Source organism: Mirounga leonina, unplaced genomic scaffold (assembly GCF_011800145.1).
Source record: "Mirounga leonina isolate KUSES-001 unplaced genomic scaffold, KU_Mleo_1.0 Mir_115, whole genome shotgun sequence".
NCBI lineage: Eukaryota > Metazoa > Chordata > Mammalia > Carnivora > Phocidae > Mirounga > Mirounga leonina.
In genome coordinates, this window is record NW_023270268.1 from 65793728 (window position 1) to 65817075 (window position 23348).

Below are 23348 nucleotides of genomic sequence, written 5' to 3' on the forward strand. Positions count from 1 at the left end.
AGGTAATCGGAGTCCTTCTGTTTTCAAAGTTTTGCCCAAACCAGCTCGGCGCTCTGAGGCGGCGCGGTCTCGGCCGAGCCGTCCAGCCCTCCCTCCGGCCCAGACTGGCGCTGCTGTGGCGCGGGCCGCACCCCTGCGTGGGTCCCGGGACGCCAACCCGGCGTCGGGAGCGGGGCGGAGGGGCGCTCGGGCGGCGGCGGCGGCGGCGGCGGGGCGGGGGCAACTTCGAGGGGCGGTGCACGGGGCACCTGGCTCTGGCCGCCCCTCCTCAGCCCCGGCACTCGCAGGCCGACGGAGTCCGCATCTTCTCCTCGAGGCCCCCGCCCCCCTCCCGAAGCCGACTGTCCTGAGAGAGGAGCCCAGGAGCTCCCGAGCGCCCTTCTCTGACACGTTCACACATGCACGCAAGCCAGCTGGGCTGCCGGACGCGGCACCCTAGCGGGACGCAGGTAAACACAACCGGCACCGCGGACCGGCGTTTTGGGGATGGCTCGCCCAGAGTGACGCCCCGCGTGTGGAATGCCGCGACAGAGGACGCGCAGGATGGCTTTCTCAAGGAAGTTTGTGAGAAAGTGCTGGAAGAGCAGCCTGTGATGAGCGCCTGCGCTGGCTTCTACCTTAGTGTCGGCCTTAGTACACATCTGCCCTGCGGTCTCATTCTAATGTAGCGCCAACCTCTAGCCCCCTGACCCTTTCGTTTTCCACATTCTTTAAGCCCCCCCCCCCCGCCATTTTCCCTCCTTTATTGGGTAGGATGTCTTTTGGTGTCTGTGTTCTTTTGTTCCTCACTGTTAGAATATTCTATCAAGTTCACATGCAGCATCATTTACTTTTCTATCGTCCCTGTGCTTCCTGTTGCCTGTGTATCCAAGAGCAGAGCAGTAGATCCTGGACCTGTTCGTGTATGTCCTACTATCTCATTTAGCTATGCAGAACAGAAGACTTGGGTTTCTTAGAAACGTAGATAATGGTGCTGCTTGTTGATGGACTACATCTTGACAAACATAAGCAGTTATGTCACAGGTTCCAGTGGCATTCACTCCATTTAGTTCAACCCAGTAACAGTTGTTTGAATGCCAGTCATGGGTAGTGGGTGACAGGTGAGGAGAAACAAGAATCCGTTCTTGTCCTACGGAGACTCAGTCCAGGAGAAGGGCCCATAATTAGTACTGCAGTAGTGGCAGAAAGCTCTGGGTGAATGGGGGGAAGAAGATTAAGGAAAGGGTTGGGTTTTAAACTGGGCTTTGATGTTTGAGTAGGATTTTCCCCATTTCTTTAAACCCTCCTAAGAACTCTTAATAGGAAGAGGGTATCATTCAACAGTACTTTCACCTGAAACTACTCAGAGCTTTTTCTCCCCTATAATTGTCAGTAATTGCTGATTTCAGGACTTCTGGGAAATATGAAAGTAACTCCTTCCCAAGAGTGATCTAATGTATTCCTGGTATCATACAAAGAGTATTACAGACTTTTATTATAGGACCAACAAGGATGAAATGATCAGTTTATTAATTACTTACAAAAGCATTAACAGATTCGCAGAGACCTCAATATTTATTCATTTAGTTACCAAATGTATCAAATGCTTGATGTGTGCCAAGCATTGTTTTTGGCACTGGAATAAAGCACTGCCTTCTTGGAATATACATGTTAGTGGAGGGAGACAGTATATATAATAAATAGAAAAATATGTGGTGGTACTATAATAAGCGCTGTGGAGAAAGGGTGTGTATGTGTGGTGTGTGTTTAGTGGTTTAAAATAGGATTGTAAGGGAAGGCCTCCAGAGAAGGTGACCTCTCAGTAGACTTAGAGCAAGTGAAGGAGTTAGCCATGTGATATTTGGGGCAAGAGCTTTCTAGGTGCACAGAACAGAAAATGCAGAGGCCCTACATACCGGTGTGTTCAAATATCAGCAAAGAAGCCAGTGTGGGTGGAGTGGAGTGGAGGAAGGAGGGACCTAGGATGTGGTCTTAAATGGAATAGAGGCTAGATTGTACTAATGGTTTAGTAAGCTATTGTAATGACTCTAGATTTTACTCAAAGTGATATGGGAAGCCTTTGGAGTGTTTTCATCAGAACTGGCAACTATTTGACACCATTACTCTGGCTGCTATGTTGAGAACAGATTGAAGGAAGAAGGCAAGGGTAGAAGCGGGGGTGCCAGATAGGCTTTTATAATAATCCATGTGACAGATGATGTTAGGTTAGATCAGGATGGTAACAGTGGAGATGGTGAAAAGTTAAGATTCTGGATGTATTTTGATGGTATAATCTACAAGATTTGCTGACAGGTTGTGTATGGAGTATGAAAGCAAAAGAAACTTAGGAAAGCTTTATTACCTAAGCAATGGAAAATACAGATTTCCATTTGCTGAGATGGGAAGATAGCAGGAGAAAGATATGGTGAGAATTAAGAATTTGTATTTGAACGCATTAAGGGGAAAGATATGGTGAGAATTAAGAATTTGTATTTGAACGCATTAAGGGTTAGATGCATTTTAAGTATCCAAGTGGGGATGTCAAACAGGCAGTCTGAAAGCCAGGCTAATGATATACATTTGGGATTCTTCAGCAGATAATGTATTTTAAAAGTGAAGAGATTGGACAAATTCTTAAAAAAAAAATGTGTGGGGTTAGAAAAACTGAAGAGGACCAAAGATTGATCCTTGGGACACTCCCACATTATGAGATGAGAAAGAACCATCAAAAGATTCTAAAAATGAGCTGCATGCTTGGTGATAGGAAGAGTTGGAGAGTGTAGGATCTTGGAAGTCAAATGAAGGAAGTGTTTGAAGAAATAGGGGACCTGCCAACTGTTCTAAAGATGAAGATTGAGAATTGACTTAGCAAAGGAAATCATTGATGACCTTGATGATAGCAGTTTCCATGGAGTGGTGGGTGGTGAAAGCTTGTTTGGAATGTTTGAAAAGTGGGAGAGAAAATTGAAGGGGGTGATGGTATACATCCTTTGAAGATTTTTATTGGAAAGATAGGGAGAGAAATGGAGGATTTGTTGGAGGGCTGTATGATAGAGTTTTAAAGATGTGTGAAACAATGGTAGGCTGTTTTGCTAATGATAAAGGGCCCATAGACCTGGGAAATTGATGATGCAGGAGAAAGAGGAATTGTTCTCATGTTAAAGAGGATGCAACAGGAGAGGTTATCTATCACTAGGATGGGCTATTAATTGGTAGTAATAAGAGAGAAGGAAAACTGTGGACACAGATGCAGGTGGGGATGTGTGTGGATGTTCTCTTTGAATCACTTCTCTTTTCTCATTGTGATGAGTGGCAGACAGTTGTGGTACATTAGAAATTTGTGAGAAATATCTTTTCTTCCCATTTGGTTAGTGGTATATTTGGTGAGTATATACTGTGAGATTTCAAAAATTTCTTGAAGCAAAGAAATATGTGTTTGTTGAGGAAAGAAGAAGGTGAATTTCAGCCTTGGGTTCTGCTCGGGAGAAGATTCAGAAAGTTGAAATTATAGAATAAAAGTGAGCTACGGGTGAAGGAAGAAATAAGGTAAGCAAGATCATACCATGAAATCTGGGAAAGGCTATAATGAGGAAGATAAAAACATTGAATTTTACCTCTAGTGCTGTTAGATAACTACAGTAAAGTTCTAAGGGTATTATCATCATATCAAATAGATGCTTTAATTTTTAAGTACCAAGTTTGATCTAATGGAGAGCAGTGTTGCTGGTGGTGAATCTACTTATGGATAGGTGGTATTAGACCTGGAAGGAGATCTTAGCTAGAAACAGATTTCAGGTTGGATTTTGAAAATTATATAATGAGACTGGATTGGCAACAAATTGGGTATGGGGAAAGATAGCATTTTGACAACATTGCTGATGGATATTGAGGAGTTTGACAAGATGTAGAGAATTGTTGGAGTTGGAAATAGGACTTGTTTGAGATGACTTTCCATCACTTACTTAGGGACCATTTGTTTATTTAATTCTAATTATAAAACAAGGTTCTGTCTGAGGTCTTGGCAAGAGATGGTGATACCAAGATGCAAATGACATAATCCCTGCCTTCAAATTACCATATCTAGTAGAAAAAAAAACAAAACCAAAAGAATACACAAATATCCTGAGAAAATTGATAAGTACCTTGAGAGGTTTTAAAAAAAATTTATGGAAATTATCAGACACTCAACAGTAGAATAGTATAATGAATCCCAATGTATTCATCACCCTGTAAAATCTCTCCTTTTTCTGCTGATCTTGTATGTTGTGGGAGAGTAGAAAATGCAGATTGTTTCAGTTTGTAGATCAGAATATGAAGACTTCATCGAGGCTCTCTTATATGGATAGGTAAAGGGACAACTGAACTGTATTGTAGTTGGTTCTAGTTCTGTACCTGCCAACTGCTTGCTGGGCAAATTTCTGTTACTCGTTTGATCTCTCTATTCTTCATTTTTTTGGTAGAGTGTGGTGTTATTCTATATCCGGGGACTGCAAACTATAGCCCTCAGGCCAAATCCAGACTTCCACCTGTTTTTCTAAGTAAGGTTTTTTGGAGCAGAACTACATCTATCAGTTTATTATCTGTGTCTTCATTTGTCATAGACTATAGCATTGAGTAGTTGAGACAGAGATGCTGTGGCTGGAGAAGGCTCAAATATTTACTCTCTGATTTTTTACAAAATGTTTGCCAAACCCTATTCTCTGTGATCTCTGACATTCCTTTAGCTGCAATGTGTTAATCATTAGTGTACCAAAAATTAGCAATCATAGCTAATATTTTCTGAGCATTTGCTAAAAGCTAGCACTGTTGTTTTGGTTTGTATGTTCTAGCACATTTAATTTTCACCAAAACCCCATCAGGTAGGTCTTAATATTTCAAAAATGAAACTAAGCCACAAATGGGTAAGTAACTTGCCCATGGTTATATAGTAGTAAGTAGTGGACCAGGCAGTCAGGTTACAGCATCCATATCTGTAACTATAATGCTACATTCTTTTTAGATACATAGGAAAAATATATATGAAAATAATTTTAGCCAATGAGAGTATGAAAATTCATAAATCAATGCTTTGCAGTAAAGTCCTGTGTTGTGATTATATGTGTAAAGCCTGTAAGATTCTGACTAATCCTGAATGTGTATTACAGTTGAAGAGGTATGAAATCCTAAATATACCTGCATAGAAAATTCTAGTATGTCATCATTTTCTCGTGAGGCCTTATTTTTGAAAGAACACTTTAGTTTAAAAATTAAGTAAATGTAATGTATTTTAGGAGCCTATTATTGTTTCTTCTGACAATATCAGTTTTTAGGAGTTCATACCTTTAGTAAATGACATGATTGCTTGGTGCAGAAAATTAGAAGTTAGGGGCCCAGAGTTCTAGTCCCAATTCTGTTCCCAGATAGTTTTTGTGCCTGTGTCTTCCTTCACCTTCCTTTTTTTTTAACTGAAAAATGAGGAGGTAGCTCAGGATCATTTTAGTGCTTCTTACCGCTCAAAAATATGATTATATAATTTTTTTACATGGTATATTCAAAGAAATAGATAAGATAGCAACATGGAAGAACGAGGTTTGTTAAGATAAAAATTTAAGCTCTCCTTTTTCCTTACACATACATAACGTATACAGATATGTATACACATAAATATGAGCAGTCATATATAGCTATAAAATCAATGTGATTTTTTAAAATATGTGATTTATAGTCATATTTGGTGTATAGGCAGTTAAATATCTGTCCTTGTGTTTGTCTATTTTTGTATTTGTATGAAGGAATAGATAATTTTTCCCCGAGCCAAAAACATACAGTTACATAGAAAGTGAGTCTTGATGAATTCCTTGACCTCTGTGATCTGGCATATTGTCTCATGTGTTCTTTGGCAAAATTTGATTCATTGCTCAATTTGTTTGCCATTTAAAAGCAAACGGTATGCTTGAAAGCAGGCTTGTCTGTTTTGTACTGTTGCATAGTATATTGATATCAGACAAAATTGTAATTTAATTGTTTTGACATTTTGATCTGAGTGGTTCAGATAAGAAAGGTGATTTGTCTTGCATAGAAACCTAGTATTTTGAGCTCAGCATGATTTTCCCTACTTGTTTGTAAGTGTGGTTTCAATGTTTAAAAAGTTAAGTTTTAATCATAATGGGAATTTATGCTTTCAATATTAATTACCAAAGTATGGTTTGTTTAGGATATATTACAGATATTTTATTTTTAGATGTTTAGTCATGAAAAACTTTAGAAGAGCATGAGTACTTTAAAAACAGATAATGAAAATTCTATACTTTTGACTTTTTCCATTGTATGTAATACCACTTATGAATGTTTTCTATATTAGAGATGGCTTTTTGCTTTTTTACAAACTTGGCATATAAAATTATTCATTGACTTCTTCAGTTTTAGGACTTTATTATATTGGTCCAGCCTTATTTAGTGGTAAATTTGTAACTGCATGAGTTGTGCTGTCTTATTCTAGTGCATTGAGTCCAATTATCGTTGGTAATAAAATAACCTCAGAGCATTCTTAAATGTACTTTGAATTTGTTTATCTTTTTACACTTAGAAACTGGAGAAAACACACAAAGTAGAAACACTTCCAAACAAATCATACTCTGTAAGTAGTAGTGTTTTTTTGTTTTAATTTGTTTTGTTTTAATTGTCATTTAACACATTACTCAGTGATTTGACAACTTTTTGGGCATCTCCTGGTTTTAAGAAGCTCTTATAGCTTAGCTCCCAGAGGAGACCATTCAGGTTTTTTTTTTTTTTTTTTTTTTTTACCAAACCTGAAACATATTTCCTGCTTGGCTTCAGAACTCTTCAGAACCAAAATAAATACCTTCTGGTGCACTGTAATACTTTTTTTGAAATGCTGGTTGTGGAAGTCAGCTTGAGATTTTTAATTACATTTAGGTGATAAAATCTTCCTTTATCCAGCCTTCTCAAGTGATGTGAATCTGATTGGGAATGACTAAAGGAGCCTCACAGTCTTGGACCCTTTTCCTAAATTTAACTTTGTTACATTCCCAGAAAACTTTAAAAATAAGAACTAGGCATTTTTAAGCTAATTATGCAGGAAGGCTATTCTTATGTATGTATGTTTGTGAAAATGCTTCAAGGCTTTACTGCTTCTTGTTGAAATGAGCCAGTGTGTGAATGATGTTTCCCTGGGGAAGCTCTGTTTACAGGAGGTACATGGTTCCTAGGATAAGCCTGTTTTTAGGAAGTCATAACTGAAATGATAGATTACTAGCAGTTATTCCTCTTCTAAGAATTTTCCTGAAGATAATTTAGTCAACAGGGTGTAGTGGCTATTTCAGAATTGGCCAGCCAAAATGATTTGTAAATCACCACCTTGTAACTGGAAAGTAAAATGCTGATTCTCCAGTTGTGGTACTCTGAGTTGTGTTGGAGGGTTTCAAGCCACAGATAAACATGGCCATCTTCTATGAATATCAGATTTACTAAAAAAATTTTTTTTTGGAAAAAGTGTTAATCTTAAAATCTTAAAAATAAATGGCCACTTATTTTACTAGCGAATGAATTTATTTGCAAATAGCAGAGGAATTACAATTTGGGACACATAAGTGATGGCAAACCATAGACAAGTCTGGAGGACATAGGTAGAGGAACTGTTTTTTTATAGAGAAAATGGAGGAAGTTAGGAAGGGCTGCTTTGAACAAAAATCTTTTGCAGGAAAGTGAGAGTTCAGGGTGGTGAGACTGAGAGTTTAGGTTTCTCATTGGCTGAGTTGTGGCAGTTTGTCATTGGCTAGGCTGTTGCTGGGCAAGGAGGAAATCTTCCTTCTTCTTGCTGGGGTTGTAAAGTGAACTTTCTGCCCAAGAATGTGAAGTAAGCTTTGATGGCAAGTTTGTGCATGAGAGCTCTCCCTTCAGGGCTCCCTGACTCCATTTTAAATGAAGTTCCCCTTTATTAATTTTCATAGTAGTTAAGTAATTTAACTGGTAAATTAAATGTTTGAAAACATAAATGAATGTGAATATGACATCAGTGTAAAATACATGATTTTTAAAATAAAATTCAGGCATTGAAATAATTTCTTGCCTATTTAGGTCTCTCAAATATATTTTCAGACCCCAGGAAAGGATATAGGTTGACATACAGATAGGCAGTTTGGTTGTCATGTTCACATCATGTTTCGTCCCATTAAGCTTATTGTATACTATCAAATATTCAGATTATTTGCCATTATCTACCTGCTTTGGTTTACTTGCTTTCCTGGTATTTGCCCACACTGATATCTTAGATTTGTGGGAATAATGTTCCTCTTTACTCTTCCATTTTCCTCCTATACTCCTGGCATTGAGATATTATGATTTCTGATATGCCTCCTACCCTCTTTTTTTACTTTTTATTTTGAAACTGTAGATATATAGGAATATGGACAGATGGAACAGAAAGGTCCTGTGTTCTCTTTATAGTTTCCCCCATTGGTAAAGTCTTACATGACTATAATACAGTATTAAAACTAGGAAATAGACTTTGGTATAACATGTATGCAAAATTTTATGTGATTTCATCTCAAGTGTAGATTCATGCAGTTTACCACCACAATCAAGGTATAGAAGTATTCCATTACCACAGGATCCCCCTTAGAGCACCCTGCAAAAAAGATACTAAAAGAAGCAGAGATATTTAACTTAGTTAAGGAGTTATTCACTTTCTTCTTTCTAATTTTTGAGATATTTTTATGTACATGGTAGGTCATTTCATATTTGGGGCTGTGTAAGAGAAAGATGAAATACTATCAATATACTTCAGGAAAGCTTTAAATAGTTAAAATAGTCACAAATAAAGATATAGATAAAGTCATTTGTGAAAGATTTTGAAGGCTCAATCTCAAGTTTGTCTTCCAAAACTTGTGTTTTGAAAGGTTAGACATTAGACATTCATATGCCTGAAGATGGAGACCAGGATCTCTGTCTCTATGACTAATCCTTATTTGTGTCCTGGAATTGACCAGATAAAACTTAAAAGAGCCTTCTATTTCAACCAGCCTTCTATTTTCCTGTGGAACCCAGAATTGGAGGAAAATAACTTTTTAGCGTTATCAAAACCACTGTTAAATGACATGGTGCCACATTTGATTTTATTGGTACGAATGTCTATAATAAGTACATGAGGTCACTTACTTATTTTGTTTAACCAACATTCTATGAGAATAATTATTTTATTACTAGGGCCTCAGAAATTCTTCTTGATAGATTTTCTCAGAGGTATTTCCAGGAAATCATGATCTGGGATTTTAGTGTCACATATTGTCATATGAATAGTATAAATGTATTGTTAAAGTACAGTTGTCATATATCTTATTTTAATAGCTTTAAAGACATTTTTAGCTTCATTTTTTTGAAAATTTGTGATCTTAAATATTTAAAATAGCTGTCTTCTGTCTGGTTTTCAGCTGTAAGGCAGTAAATTAAACTCTTTTTGGAGTTTTGGAGATACTGTTGAAATTTTGTACTGTCATAGTAGTAGCTGCTTTTCCATTTGCCCTTTACCATTCTTTTTAGGTTATCAGAATAAAGCAAAGAATTCCTATCTCTTTTCTCAGTTTTTGCTCTATTATCTGAAGGTATTTCATAATTTTGTTATTGTAGTGATATTTACACATTAGGTCCAGGTTACTGTCATCTTCATTATGTTCCTTATCAATTTTCCAAGATTAAAACATAAATATAACTATATATATATATTTTTTACTTGCTTTACTAATTTTGAGTTGGGTGCATAGAAAGGACAAGGCAGAGAGTGAGCATATTCATCTTGTCAAATATATTTTATTCTTTTCCACCAGTTGAAATGATGTAATTTTTCCCCAAATCTTTAATTTCACTCAGAATGAAAAAAACTATTTTAATGGTTATTAAATGTTGAACATTTTTTAAGTTAGTAAAAAAACCTGATGCTGTGTATGTCTAGAAAGAAAGGGTGGCTTGGTTTCTACTTTTACCAAGGATGACATGGTATATTGCCGTCTCTCTCTAACCTCTGTATCAGCCTTAATTTGGGAATTCTACTAGTATTGAGGGTTTACTTTATTGTCAATATTAGAGAGAGTGACATTGGTGAGATTCAAGTGACTCGTAATCACAAGTTACTTCCCTTGAATGGAGAAAGTTGCTCTTGACTTCATTGCTGCCTGGTATATGTCTATAAAAAAGCAGCTCTTCTCTTATTTGTTCAGTATCAAATATAAAAATCGAATTGTGTGATTTTTCATATCATTCAACTCAATTCTAAAGCAAGCAGAAAACTACATAATAGAAGCTTGATGCGTTTGTATTATAATCTAGACATTTTCTTAGTATTTATCCAATTTGAACTACTCTAAACATTTTTATGATAAAAAAATCACAATGTGTTCAGGACAAAGTAGTTATAAAACCTGTAAATGTTTGATAAAGAAGGACTGCCATTATACTAGTCTCTGTTTCTGATTAAAGAATTGCTGTTTCTCATGTCTTCTTTTTGTTTACATATTTTTGGGGGTAGTGAGAAAGAAATCTCTACCCATTTTTACAACACATATTTTGTCTGCATTGCTATTCCTTCACTTTAATATAAAAACAAGAATAGCAGGATGCCTGGGTAGCTCAGCTTGTTAAGCGTGGGACTCTTGATTTTATCTCAGGTCATGACATCAGGGTTCTGAGGTCGGGCTCTGGACTCAGCAGGGAGTTGGCTTGAGATTCTCTCCCTCTCTCTTTGCCCCTCCCCTTGCTTGTGCGTATGCATGTGCTCTCTCTCTCTCTCTCAAATAAATAAATCTTAAAAAAAAAAACCAACCCAAAACATTGAAACCAATAAAACATTGTTCATTAATGCAGTGCTATGCTAAAGGTAGTGGAGGGATTAAGGAAGGGCCTTGTCAGTTTGGTATCTGTATTTCAGTAGCTCACTTTTTTATGCAGTTAATGTACCTTTCTAGGACACCTGCCTTACCTCACTTCCTCCTCAACCCACTTATGTATGACCAACTTTCAGAATTTTAATTTATTTATAAAGTGATACTAATAATAGTCCACTGTACAAAGATTATTGTAAGAATAAATTAAGATGGTATGCAGGGAAACTGCATTATCCTTACATACATGAGTATCTTTGGAGTTAATTGAGTCTGGTTTAAATCCCATTTTCCACCTCAGTATTCTACTATTCTATGATACTTGACAACTTGGTTGGCTTCTTTAAAATGGGAATTATTTTATCTACTTCAGAAGGTTGTTTTGAAGTTAAATCTGATAATAATGTATGTGAAGCACTTGGTACATTGCCTCGTACCTAATACTTAATAAATGTTATTCCTCTTTTTTTTTTCCTCCTTCCCTTTTCTCCATTTTCTCATTCTCCATCTGTCTTGGGGAAGGGGATCTGATGAAATCAGATATGGGCTAGGTTGAAATTGTTTTCTGTGTTCTTTGCCAAGCCCCAAAGAAGGGACTTTCCTTTCTCAAAGGAAAGTCTTTGTTGAGGTTAGTGAGGGGGTTTCCTTGTGGATGAAAGACTGGGGAGATTTTACAAGTCACCATCTACCAACAGTTGTCTGATATATGGTTGTCTAATACTGTCACTCCTCTGCTTAAAGGTCTCTGACATCTCCTCACTGCCTTTGGATGAAACTAAACTTAGCCTGCTGAACAAGACCCATTGTAATCTGGCCTCCATTATAGATTCCACCTTCATCCCCTGTCCCTTATCCTAAGCATAGTTTTTGATTGTAATTCCTCCACCCCCATCCCATGCTTGCATGTGTGTGTGGAGAACAGGGCACTCTGGCCTGAAGATGCTGAAGGAAGAGGTGTGTCCAATACACTTGGGGGATGTGTGGCACTGTTTCGTGCCCACTTGTATTTTGTGTGGATACTCTGCCTGGAATGCTTTTCTCCTTGCTGTAAATGATAGATACTTATATATCCAGCAGTAGCCAGTTAAAGTATCTTTTTGTAAATGGCCACACCCCCATCCTCAGAGCTGGTCACACTGCCTCCCCTGAGGTCCTGTGTTCTCTTGTATATATGGCTGCCTTTATTAGCACGGTTTTCGTGTATCTTCCTTTTACCATCAAGTTCTGTTTGCCACATGGGCAGAGACAATGTCTTTTAATCTTTGCCTCCTTATTCGTTTATCATTACATTTCCAGAGCATGCTTACTCAACTTTTTAGACGAATTTATCTTCATGACAAAGCTAAGTGCCCTATAATGTGCTGTACACACACATAGCAGGCCAAACCAGAGCTACTCCTGAATCCCCCCGCCCCCACCAGCTCCCTATGTGAAGATGTAACTTCCACAAGTAGATTGTAATCTTGTGAGTGTACTCTATACTTACCCTTGTCAGGCACACAGAGGATGCCTAGGCTAACAGCAGATAGGATTGGTGGTTGAAAGTACAACTTCATTATGTCATTTCACTGCCTTTTGCTGCTTAAGCAAAGTTGGTGTACTGAAAGGAGAAGATAGATTTATAGATAGAATCACTTTGTCCAAAAGCGTCTGAGAACAGCCAGTAGGGCTAGGTTTTGCCCCTTTGCAAGCTTATGAAAGAGGATAGCACACCGTGTATGTGTGAGTGTGTGTGTGTGTGTCTTGGGGGAATGGATGGGTGGGTGGGAAAGTGGAGCAGGAATGAGAAAGATGATGAATCCTAGGGTCATACAGGGGAAGTCTGTTTCTAAGTAGTTATCAAAGACACTTGAAATAAGTAGTTAAGAAGAACTTTGTGAGTATAAAAGGTGTTCAAAGTAGAGCTAACAGAACGGAATGCATGAGGGTCAATAATAAAATTGGAGTTGAAATTATAAATGGGTCACATGTAGGTCTCAGGAATGCCACCTACTGGGCCCATGTTCACCTTTTGGGATATTTATTGTCCTGAAGTTACACTGCACAGTAGGGAGGCATGGAGAAAAAGATACAGAAAGATTAAATCAGTTTGTTTTTTCCCCAAAATGAGTTTTGGGATATATGGCCTGAAACATGGTTTGTGGACAGATCTAGGAAATCTGGGGTTTTTATAGTGATAATAGGTAAGTGGAGACCATTTGGACCTAGGATTCAGTTCAGTTCAGCTAACTTCAGTAAACACTGAGAGCTATTCTTGGCTGAGAAAAAGAAGAATATTCTGATTTGCCCTTCACAGAGCTTGTGTTGTAATTGGAGGAGTGAGAGAATAGTTACTAAAAGGTAAAATAGTGTTTTGTCTTATTTTTTTTAAATTCACAAAACTGGTTTTATCTGAAACACTGATTTTATTTTATTACATAGATTGGAGAGATGATGATTTAATGCTGATATTATTAGATAGTAGTACCTTATAACATATTTTTAGGATTTGCTTTTCCAGAAGTTTATTGTGCTTACTCTGTTTTCAGATTGCTCTTTGTTTCTTCTGTTGATATTGAACATGTGTGAAAAATCAGATTGGTAGACTTGAAAAAAGTGTATTATTTTTAGAACATCAGCTTTTTGTTATAACAGCTTTATTTTATGTGTCCTTCATTGAAGCCACATTACATCCTTCTTTGAAGGATGTAATTATATAAAACTGATAAACACAAATGTTGGGATATAAAATCAACACTTTTTATATTTTATTCTCTAGAGAACATTATACTTATATTCTTAGAGTATAAGTTACCTTAAGTGATCATCTTGTTTATCCCTTTTCATTTTATAAAGACGCATTAAATGACCTGCTCAGACTCACATGGGTTTGACTCAAATGAGACCAAGTTGGGACTAGACGTTGGTGTTCTGGCTCACAATACAGGTCTCTGCTGCTATCCATGTATTTGTGTTAAAGAAAAGGCTTTGTTATTAGTAATGGCTTTCCCATTTTTTTCACTAAGATGGCAGATGGACTCAGTGTACTTTCATTATTTTGCATTATTTTTCTGGAGCTACTGAGCTGCTCAGGATTGCTTCCTAATTTAGTTAATATATTTTTTCAAGTCTCTTATGTTTTTGGGGGCTCTAAAGATCAGAGTAGCAAGCCAGCATTCTTCCAGGGCAGAGGGAAACCTGAGGGAATGGGCAAGAGTATAGGGTAGGGGTTGGAGGGAAGGGGGATGGTCCAGAGGAATGGTTCCCAAGTTTTTTAGACAATTCCCACTGTTCTTTGACAAAATGAGAAAATAAGAATTATGTAGTGAGTTTTTCCACCGTCTTTTATTTTGTAATTATATCCTATTCTTTTGAGTAACATTATTGACAAAAGAAAAAGTTGGTAGCTCTATACTAATGCTCTCCTATTTTTTTTGTTTGGTTTTTTAAAAAAACTTTATGGGTCCATGCAGCCCAAAAGGTGTAGGAGACACTCATCCAGAATCTGCAGTGCTGTTTGAGGAGAAAAGGTCCAGGTGAAAACTGGATGATATGAGGAAGTGGATGCTTATGAGGGGAGAGATGCTAAGAGACCAGTGTGTTTAAATGGATGATAGGATGTCTGGGTGGCTTGGTGGGTCGAGGGTCCAACTTTTGGTTTCAGCTCAGGTCGTGATCTCTGGGTTGTGGAGTCAAGCCCTGGGTTGGGCTCCAAGCTCAGTGGAGAGTCTGCTTGGGATTCTCTCTCTCCCTTTCCCTCTGCCTCTCCCCCTTCCCCTCCCTGGCACACACTCTCTCTCTTTCAAATAAATAAATCAATCTTTAAATGGACAGTATGTCAAATTTGAGGATAGTGGGTTTGTGGGGAAATTGAAAGTGAAGGCTGTTTATTTAGTTGGCTCTCAATGTCAGTGTTAAATGAGGTTTGCATATGAACATGTAGTGGACAGTGAATTGGAAGCGTGCTTATTTGGAATTCTTGGTGTCTGTGTTGGATTCATTCCATAATCTTAGCCCAGTTATAGAATCACTGAGTGTTTCACCCTCAAAATGGGAATTAAAAATGCTGATTTTTAAAGCACTTTAAGATCCTCAAATGAAGTGTACCACTGCAAGCTTCAAAGATAGTTTCTTCACTTAGATACAGTCTTTGAAATGGTATTCAACTGAAGCTTTACAAAGTGGTATCAGGGTTCCTAATGACAGCAATCTTGCCTTTTGTTCATGTTTTCAAAACCCACCTGCATGTTATATTGTACGTGCTCTGTAATTATGAAGTGATGTGAAAAAATTATTTAATTTTTTGGAAAGTTGCTTAACATGTTAATGGGACACTGGCAACATTACTAAGATTAAAAATGCAAACTGCTTTACAGAGATCTGACTTTATAAGACATAAATGCATGCTGCTAAAGCAAAATGAAAAAAGCAAAAAAAAAAAAACAACCCCACGAAAAACACCAAAATAATCCTCCTCCTCCTCTACCAATATCACCTATAAACAAGCCCCAACAAAAAGGGGATATACTAGGGTACATTAAGAGTCATGTCATCTGGAATCAACGTATAGAATAAAGCATACTAAGAACTATTTGATTTTTTTCTTCTTCATATCATATAAGCTCTAAATGTGTTTTTCTCTTGGATCAGGAAGAGAAAGAATTCAAAGATAATTTTGTATTTGGTTAGCTTTTATGTTCATGTATAAAAACAGTGTGAGAAAAATGGAAACATTTAACATTCCTGCTTCAAGTTTAGATAAAAAGATCCCAGTAATATGAATCATGTATTTAAGACTTGTTTATTTATTGTGTAATTTTCTGAAAGCAAAGTACAGTTGACTCTAACAACATGGGTTTGAACTGCCCAGGTCCACTTATGCATAGATTTTTTTTTTTATAGTATAGTATGGTAAATGTATTTTTTCTTACGATTTTCTTAATGACATTTTCTTTTCTTTAGCTATCTTTATTGTAAGAATACAGTATACAATACATATAACATACAAAGTATGTGTTAATCAACTGTTTATTGTATAGGTAGGGCTTTTTATTAGTAGTTAAATTTTTGGGGAGCCAAAAGTTATATGTAGATTTTTGAGATTTTCGACTGTGTGAGGGTCAATACCCTTAATTTCCTCATGTTCAAGGGTCAACTATAAAACTATTTAAAAATAGAGTGTCACTCTGATTTGTTATATTAATTTCAAATTGACTTTCAGGGATTATGTTATTTGAAAAACCTTTTATGTTTGTAAATTTTCTAATGATCAAAATAATACAGAATCATTGCAGAACATTCAGAAAGCCTAGAAATATATAAAAAAATAAAAAAGAAATTACCCTTTAGTTACTACCCAGAGATGCGCTTTTAAAAATCTCAGCATTTTTTTTCTTTTTTTCTATTTTATTTTTTCTTTACATTTTTGAAATCATACCAGAAATTTTAACATTCTGCTTTTTCAACATAATATATATTATATTGGTATATTACAATATATATAGAATATATAGAGTATATATATTATATAGAGAGAGCATTTTAAATATTATTTTAAGCCTTGTAAACATAATTATTGATTACTACATGATGCATTACCTGGCTTGGACACAATAAATCTATTTCTCTGTTGCTGGACAGTTAAGTTGTTTGCATAAATATTAAATCTTAAATTAATGCAAGTTTTTTTTTTTTTTTTTTGAGGCTTTTCTCTTCAGTTGAGTAAGCTTATTGATAAAACTCTTCTTAAGATTAGATTTTCCGTTCCTTCTTTTATTCCCCCAGTTACATGCTAGCTAGTTCCTGGGCTTTTTCCTCCCTCTTCTTTGTAATCTGAAAAACTCTATGTTTTCTGCTCCTTGTATGACAACTTCAGTTTAGCTGTGATTGATGTTTTATGATTTTACATAGGTAAAGGATATGGCTCCTTTCTTAAAGTTACCATGAACCTCAACAGGAGGTCCTTATGCAGCTTGAGTGCTATAAATATACTTTGAGAGAATATGTACAAAGATGTTAAATAGAATATAAGGAATGAAGTACTACTTATTCACTGTACAGTTTAAATTTTTTTCTAGTATGAAGCGTTTTATGTCAGTTGTATGTAAAATGAAGTATTTTACACCAATATTAATACTGATGATTGCATGAATTAAGTATTGATTTTTTATGTATAATTTTTATTGATCTCAAGAGTACAACAACAGTTTGTCAGTACTATATTATAAACATTCTATTGGCTGTAAGGGGCATATCTGAATTTAACAATTACATTCTTTTCAATAAAATTTGTCATTTTGTAGGAAAAGATAGTGTTATGGACAAGATTATTGAACAAAATGCTTCGTCTTTAGATTCCTTCATAAGGCTATGTGGATTTTTCCCTGGTTTAAGATCTTTTTATTCATATTGGAAAAAAATACTACCACTCTATGCAAAAGTACAGTTCTAGTCAAAATAATGTATGTTTCTGGGGAAACTTTCCTCAACATTCCTTTCCTCTAACTTGATTGAAATTTATTTAAAAAATAAGCTTGTGAAGTGAAATTTAATTAAATGTTGAAATTATTTCTGAAAATAGTCACAAAATATTATAAAAACAAAAGTCTGTATTTTTATTTAACAAAGCACTCTGTGTGTATGTGTGTGTGCATGTGTCTATGTGTGAGTTTATTGTTCTTACATCTATATGTTAAGATTATTTTAAAGGATAAATAGCTTATCTGGCATTATATACTATGAATATCACATCTTATTAAAAGAATAAGGTGGTAATAATAAATTGTATGTTTTATGATTGTATTTCCCTTAGATTATTTTAGGAGTTTGTCATATAATGAGATATAATTTCTTATTTCTCAGGTTTTTATTGCAAAAATATCTCTAATTTTTAATACTCTATTTAATACCATTGTTTTACTTAGAAGGCATGAGAAAAAATATTAGTTTGCACATAAAGAACCCTGATTTTTGTTTTAAAATATTTTCTCCTTAAATATTTCTTCTTATATGTTATTCCTTATTTCCATAAAGGATAGGTTATTATTAGAGCATTATCTTTGTATGTTGCAAAATCCTTCCAAACTCAGCACAGAGACAACTTTAATGAATAATTAAAAATAAAATGATGCAGCAACTGTCTTTCTAAATGGAAATCAAGTAAGAATATATACCATTTTTTCCCCATAAATCTACTGAAATCAGAAGTAAAATTCCCCCCCCCCTTTTTTTTTAAGAGAGGGAGAGTGGGGGGAGGAGGGGCAGAAGAAGAGGGAGAGAAACTTAAGCAGGCTCCATGCACAGTGGGGAGCCTGAGGCGGGGCTCAGTCTTACAACCATGAAATCATGACCTAAGCCAAAATCAAGAATTGGGCACTTAACTGCCTGAGCCACCCAGGCATCCACAGTATGTGTGTGTGTGTGTGTGTGTGTATTTTTTTTTTTTTTTAAAGATTTTATTTATTTATTTGACAGAGAGAGACACAGTGAGAGAGAGAACACAAGCAGGGGGAGTGGGAGAGGGAGAAGCAGGCTTCTTATTAAGCAGGGAAACCAAGGCAGGGCTCCATCCCAGGACCCTGAGATCCTGAAGTGAGCCAAAGGCAGATGCTTTAATGACTGAGCCACCCAGGCGCCACCCACCCTCCGCCCCCCAACAGTATATTTTTCAAGTGAAGGTAAGAAAAGGCAAAAGGCCTGTTTAGAACCAGTGTTAACACACAATGAAGTTAGTTAGCTAAAATAAGCCAGTTCATATTACAGAGTTGTAATAGGGAAGGGTCTTACAAAATTAAGGGTTTGTTTTCTTTTTTAGCTGATTGGTTTATAATGTTAGAGGTACTAGTAGAGTGTAGTTTAAAAAAAATGGCAGTTCAGTAATCCTATTTGCTTCATTGTCAGTGTTCTCTCATATCATTACACAAAGATACTTGTGAAAAGTCTATATATCTCTGGGCTTTAATTAGGCATGGGAACATGCAGAGTTTAAAAGTAAAAGTAATTGCTCAGCCTCTGATAACTTGCATACAGTGAATCACCTTTAAAAGAATGCTACATAAAACAAACCATTGTATAGAGGAGATAGGAAAATACAGTTTTGTTGCTGGGTCTGCTGGGAGGGATTTGCAGATTTTGTGAGATCCTGCCAAGAGTCAAGCAAAATCTGCATTATAGCACATTATCTCCTGTGGGGAAGAACCAGCAGGACTGCTTATGGTTCTCAACTATCTCTGCTGTGTATACTTTTTTTTTTTTTTTTTTTTTTAATTCATGCGAGACAGAGAGAGAGAGAGAGAGGCAGAGGGAGAAGCAGGCTCCCAAGGAGCAGGAAGCCCGATGCGGGACTCGATCCCAGGACCCCGAGATCATGACCTGAGCCGAAGGCAGACGCTTAACCATCTGAGCCACCCAGGCGCCCCTGCTGTGTATACTTTTGTCCTACTATGTAAAAAGCCTCCCATTTGCTGGAAACAGTAAGAGAGTCTAACACTGAGAGAAAAAGATAAAAAAATAATGAAAAATACCAACTACATGAGAAGAACCTTTATAGCCAAGCTTGACAAGCAGACTGGGAGTCAAATTGAAGGGCTAATATGATTCTGCATAAGGTCTTTTATTTTAAGAAATAAATTAAACAGTAATTGGTTTTATAGTAGAAAAACTTTATAAGTTGAACTCTAAAATAATCATTTTAAAGTTAGTTGTTAGATTCATTTTTTTTGTGTGTAATTTTATCCTAGTTTCTTATATTTACTTATTGTAATTTCTGGTACTTTTCAGGAGGGAGGATGTCATCAATAAATCATTTACATTGTCTTAAAAGCTTATTTCTGCTTCATACAACAGTGGTAGGGTAGTTTGTAAGCATCAGACAGTTTTTAAAAATGAATAAAATTGTTGCAGTTATGTTTTCATATAACAGAATTTGTCTAAAATAATGGTTGCTCCAGGATTTTAATGCATTAAAGTGAGTTAAAACAAAATGATTGATTTTGACAAAATTCCAAATGAATGTTAATTAGATTAATGTATATGTTACTTTTAACTGAACTAAATATTTGTCATTTTCAAGTAGATAACTCTTTAAGATATTGCATTATGATTCATTTTTCAGGTGGAAATGTTAAATGAAATTTCAAAGTGTTTGCCAATATTTTTCATCCTGTAATAATTAGAATAAATAAGGTAGAATAGAAAGGAAGAAGTTAGTGACCATGCTGTTACTTTTAAGCTTTTTATGATCTTTATTGAGCAGTTGGTTTATATAAAAAGGGCCAAGAATCTTTGGTATCTTACTTTAGGAATAATCCTTAAATGATGGAAAGCTGTTGATAATTTTAAAGTATATATAATACAAATTTTCATTATAATTCAAAATAACTTTTATTTTGAAACCTATTTTTATACACAATGAAGACTTTTTCTTGAAGGGTCTTTGTATTAAAGAGATTGGGTATATATGTATGATTCTTTGTGTATATGTACTTTAAAAAAATAACTGTTCAAGTAATCGATATTGAAAAATAATTTTGACACAATTGAACTGAAAAAGTTTTATCTTTATATATCAACACAATTTGCTAGTGATCTTTTCCAAAACAGAAACTATGTTTTATTTACTTTGAGGTCCCTACATCCAGGACTGTGTCATCTAGTGCAGAGTACATAATCAATAATGTTTACTGAATGCATTTCAACATCTTTTCTCATAAAATCTTATTTGTCACCATTTAACCAAGCTAAGATACCACATTTGTTATATAAGCCACTGAAAGTTTAAATGACTTTAAGTGTTTCTAAATCCAGTTGTTAATTGCATTTGAATTACTGTGCTTTTTTGCTCTGAGGAGTAATCATTTGAGTAGAATAACAAGGTGTCTGAACTGATGTGGGAAACAAAGGCGAAAGAGAAAAATTAAATTTCCTTACTGTCTACAGCCCACTGACAAGTCCTTGAAACAGGCAGAGTGACCTTCCTCTGGGAGCTCAGCTGCCTCCATGTTGACACTTCGCTAAGGGCAAAAGGCAATCTTAGCTGGACCCCTCAGGATCCTGTGAGTCTGCTTTAACATCTAAAAATTCCTTTGGAAACTTCCTTTATCTCTGCCCCCCAAGATATATGTTAGCAATCATCCTCCAAGCATATGGCCCACCGATATACATCTGAGGGGCCTCATGACTAAGTTTTTACTAAACAGTAATGAATGACCTTTTCCGAACAGCAGCTAGCCCTCTCAAGCTCCTGGAAACCTTGTTTCCAAAATACCTTGGAGGCTTGTGTTGTCCCTAACCCCCTCCCAAATTGAAAGTATATAATCAGTCACCCCTTACAACCCCGGTGCCGCTCTTTCTTCCCATTGGTCCCGTCCCCGTGCTTAGTAAAACCATCTTTTGGTGCCCGGGATGTCTCAAGAATACTTTCTTGGCCATTGGCTCTGAACCCCAACATTTCTACATCATGAACAATAATGTATTTTTCCTTCCTTCAGAAATGCTTTTGCAATTTTATATCAATTTTCTGATCATAGAAAAGGTGTTTCTGACATCAGTCTTCTATTTTGGTCAGTTCTCTAATATTTTCTTATTGTTTATTAATTATATCTTTATTTCTGAGTTGTATTCTTATACCTGATGCCTAAAAACAAAACATACTTTTTCCTTTTAATTTTACTTCAGGTTTTTACTTTAATACCTCCACAGCCCAGAATTAAGGGTGCATTTAGACACGTTTGTGTGAGTCTGTTTATGTGTATATTTGTAGAGACAAAGATACTATAACAAAGAGACCCAACATTTACATTGACTTAAATAAGGTAGAAGCTTATTTCTCCTTCACGTAACAGTGATAGGGTAGTCCAGGCCTGTCAAAGTCATTAGCTTCACAAAGTTACCAGTCCACAATGCATTACATTTTATTGTTCTGCAGTCTTGTAGGGCACTGTTCTTGTCTGCAAGGTTAAATCTGGATCATTGCCATGTCTGTATTCTAGTTAGAGAAAAGAGGGAAATAGCAGAAGCAGAAGAGCAGAAGGCAAACAATTTCCTTTAAGAAAGTAGCCCAAAATTTGCACATTCCATCTCAAATTGTCACATGGCTACACTGGGTTGCAGGGAAAGCTGGAAAGTGTGGTCTCTCTATTGGTGGGGGGCACTCAATCAGCCAAAACTCTGTTACTATGAAGCAAAGGAAAAATGGACTTAGTGACCACTACAGTTGCCACAATGCATTTAAATTGTATCCTGATGGTTGGTAGTCCTGTTTATTTATGCAATTAAAGAAAGGATCAAGGAAGAGGGTATTTCTGGCTTTCTGCAGTGTGTCAGCAGTGACCTGGCAGCATCATATGTCAAGCATAATTAGGACTTACAATGCGAAAATTGAATCTTAGTTGTGCTTAAGGCCTAAGGGACCTCATGTAAGGACTTCCCTTTCAGTATCAACCTTAACAGAATTTGGGTTTGAAGGGTTTTATTAAGGGAAATTGGGTTTCATACACAGGACACCTGGGTGTCCATCGTTAAATATACTGCTTCTTCATGTTAATGTTACTGTTACAATTTCCTTCATTTTTTTTTTTCGCAGCACTTTGATGAAGTCATAATTCCCAGTGGTTCTTTTCGTATATTGTCCATTCTCTTAGCTTAAATGAGTGTAAGGCGTATTAGAACATTTAAAAAAAATGGTTTATATGTTCTACCTTCAATGTAAGACTTTTCACATTAAAACACTGGAATTTGATACATCGTCAAAGCTGAGGGAATTCAAGGACCCTCACATATATTGCTGGTGGGAGTCTAAAATATCAGTCCTTTGGAGAGCAATTTGTTAATATTTATGAAAATTACTAATATATATCCCCTTTAATACAGCAGTTCTGTTTCTACAGATACACTTACACATGTGGCATGATATATTTGTAAGATTATTTGTTACAACATTGTAACAACAAAGATTTGAAATATTCTGAATCACTGTCAGTTAGGGACTAGTTAAAAAAACATGTACTTCTATAAAATGGAATACTATGTAGCTTATAAAATGTTGAAGCAGCTTACTTACTGAAATGAAAAACTCTCTAAGATTTATTATGTGGAAAAAAACCCCCAGTGTAACAGTGTAAAACAATATGTGTGATAAGACTTGTGTGAAAAGAGAGGAATAAAATGATACATATTCAGATATGCTTGTAAGCACATAAAATACCTTCCACAGAATTAAAAATGCATATGGTAGAACCAATATATATATATTTTAAGAATTACACTGTAAACACCCTCTTAGGAATCCTAATTTTATTCTAATGAAATTATATCTATTTTGACACAGTGAAGGGGATTTTTCTTCATTAAGATAAAAATTGCAGTAGAAAAATACAGTACTGATTGGCTAGTCCAACTCTCTCCGATGCAGCAGTTCTCTTCTATAGTATCCCTACTGATTGGTTATCCCTCATGTGTTTGAACACTGCCACTGATAGTACTCTATTACCCTTCTAAGGTTGCGAGTTGTGTTTATTTAGC

At 36.0% G+C, this 23348-nt stretch overlaps 1 long non-coding RNA gene across 4 annotated transcripts in view; it reads left to right on the forward strand.

Moving 5' to 3' along the window:
- The first annotated feature begins 203 nt into the window (after positions 1-203).
- Positions 204-23348, forward strand: part of LOC118006461 — a 341382-nt gene continuing 318237 nt past the window's right edge. For 2 of the 4 annotated variants that reach the window (XR_004678085.1, XR_004678088.1), the window contains exon 1: positions 204-449. This is a non-coding gene — a long non-coding RNA (uncharacterized LOC118006461). The remainder of the gene's footprint in view (positions 450-23348) is intronic. The other 2 variants (XR_004678087.1, XR_004678086.1) reach the window with 1 other exon arrangement.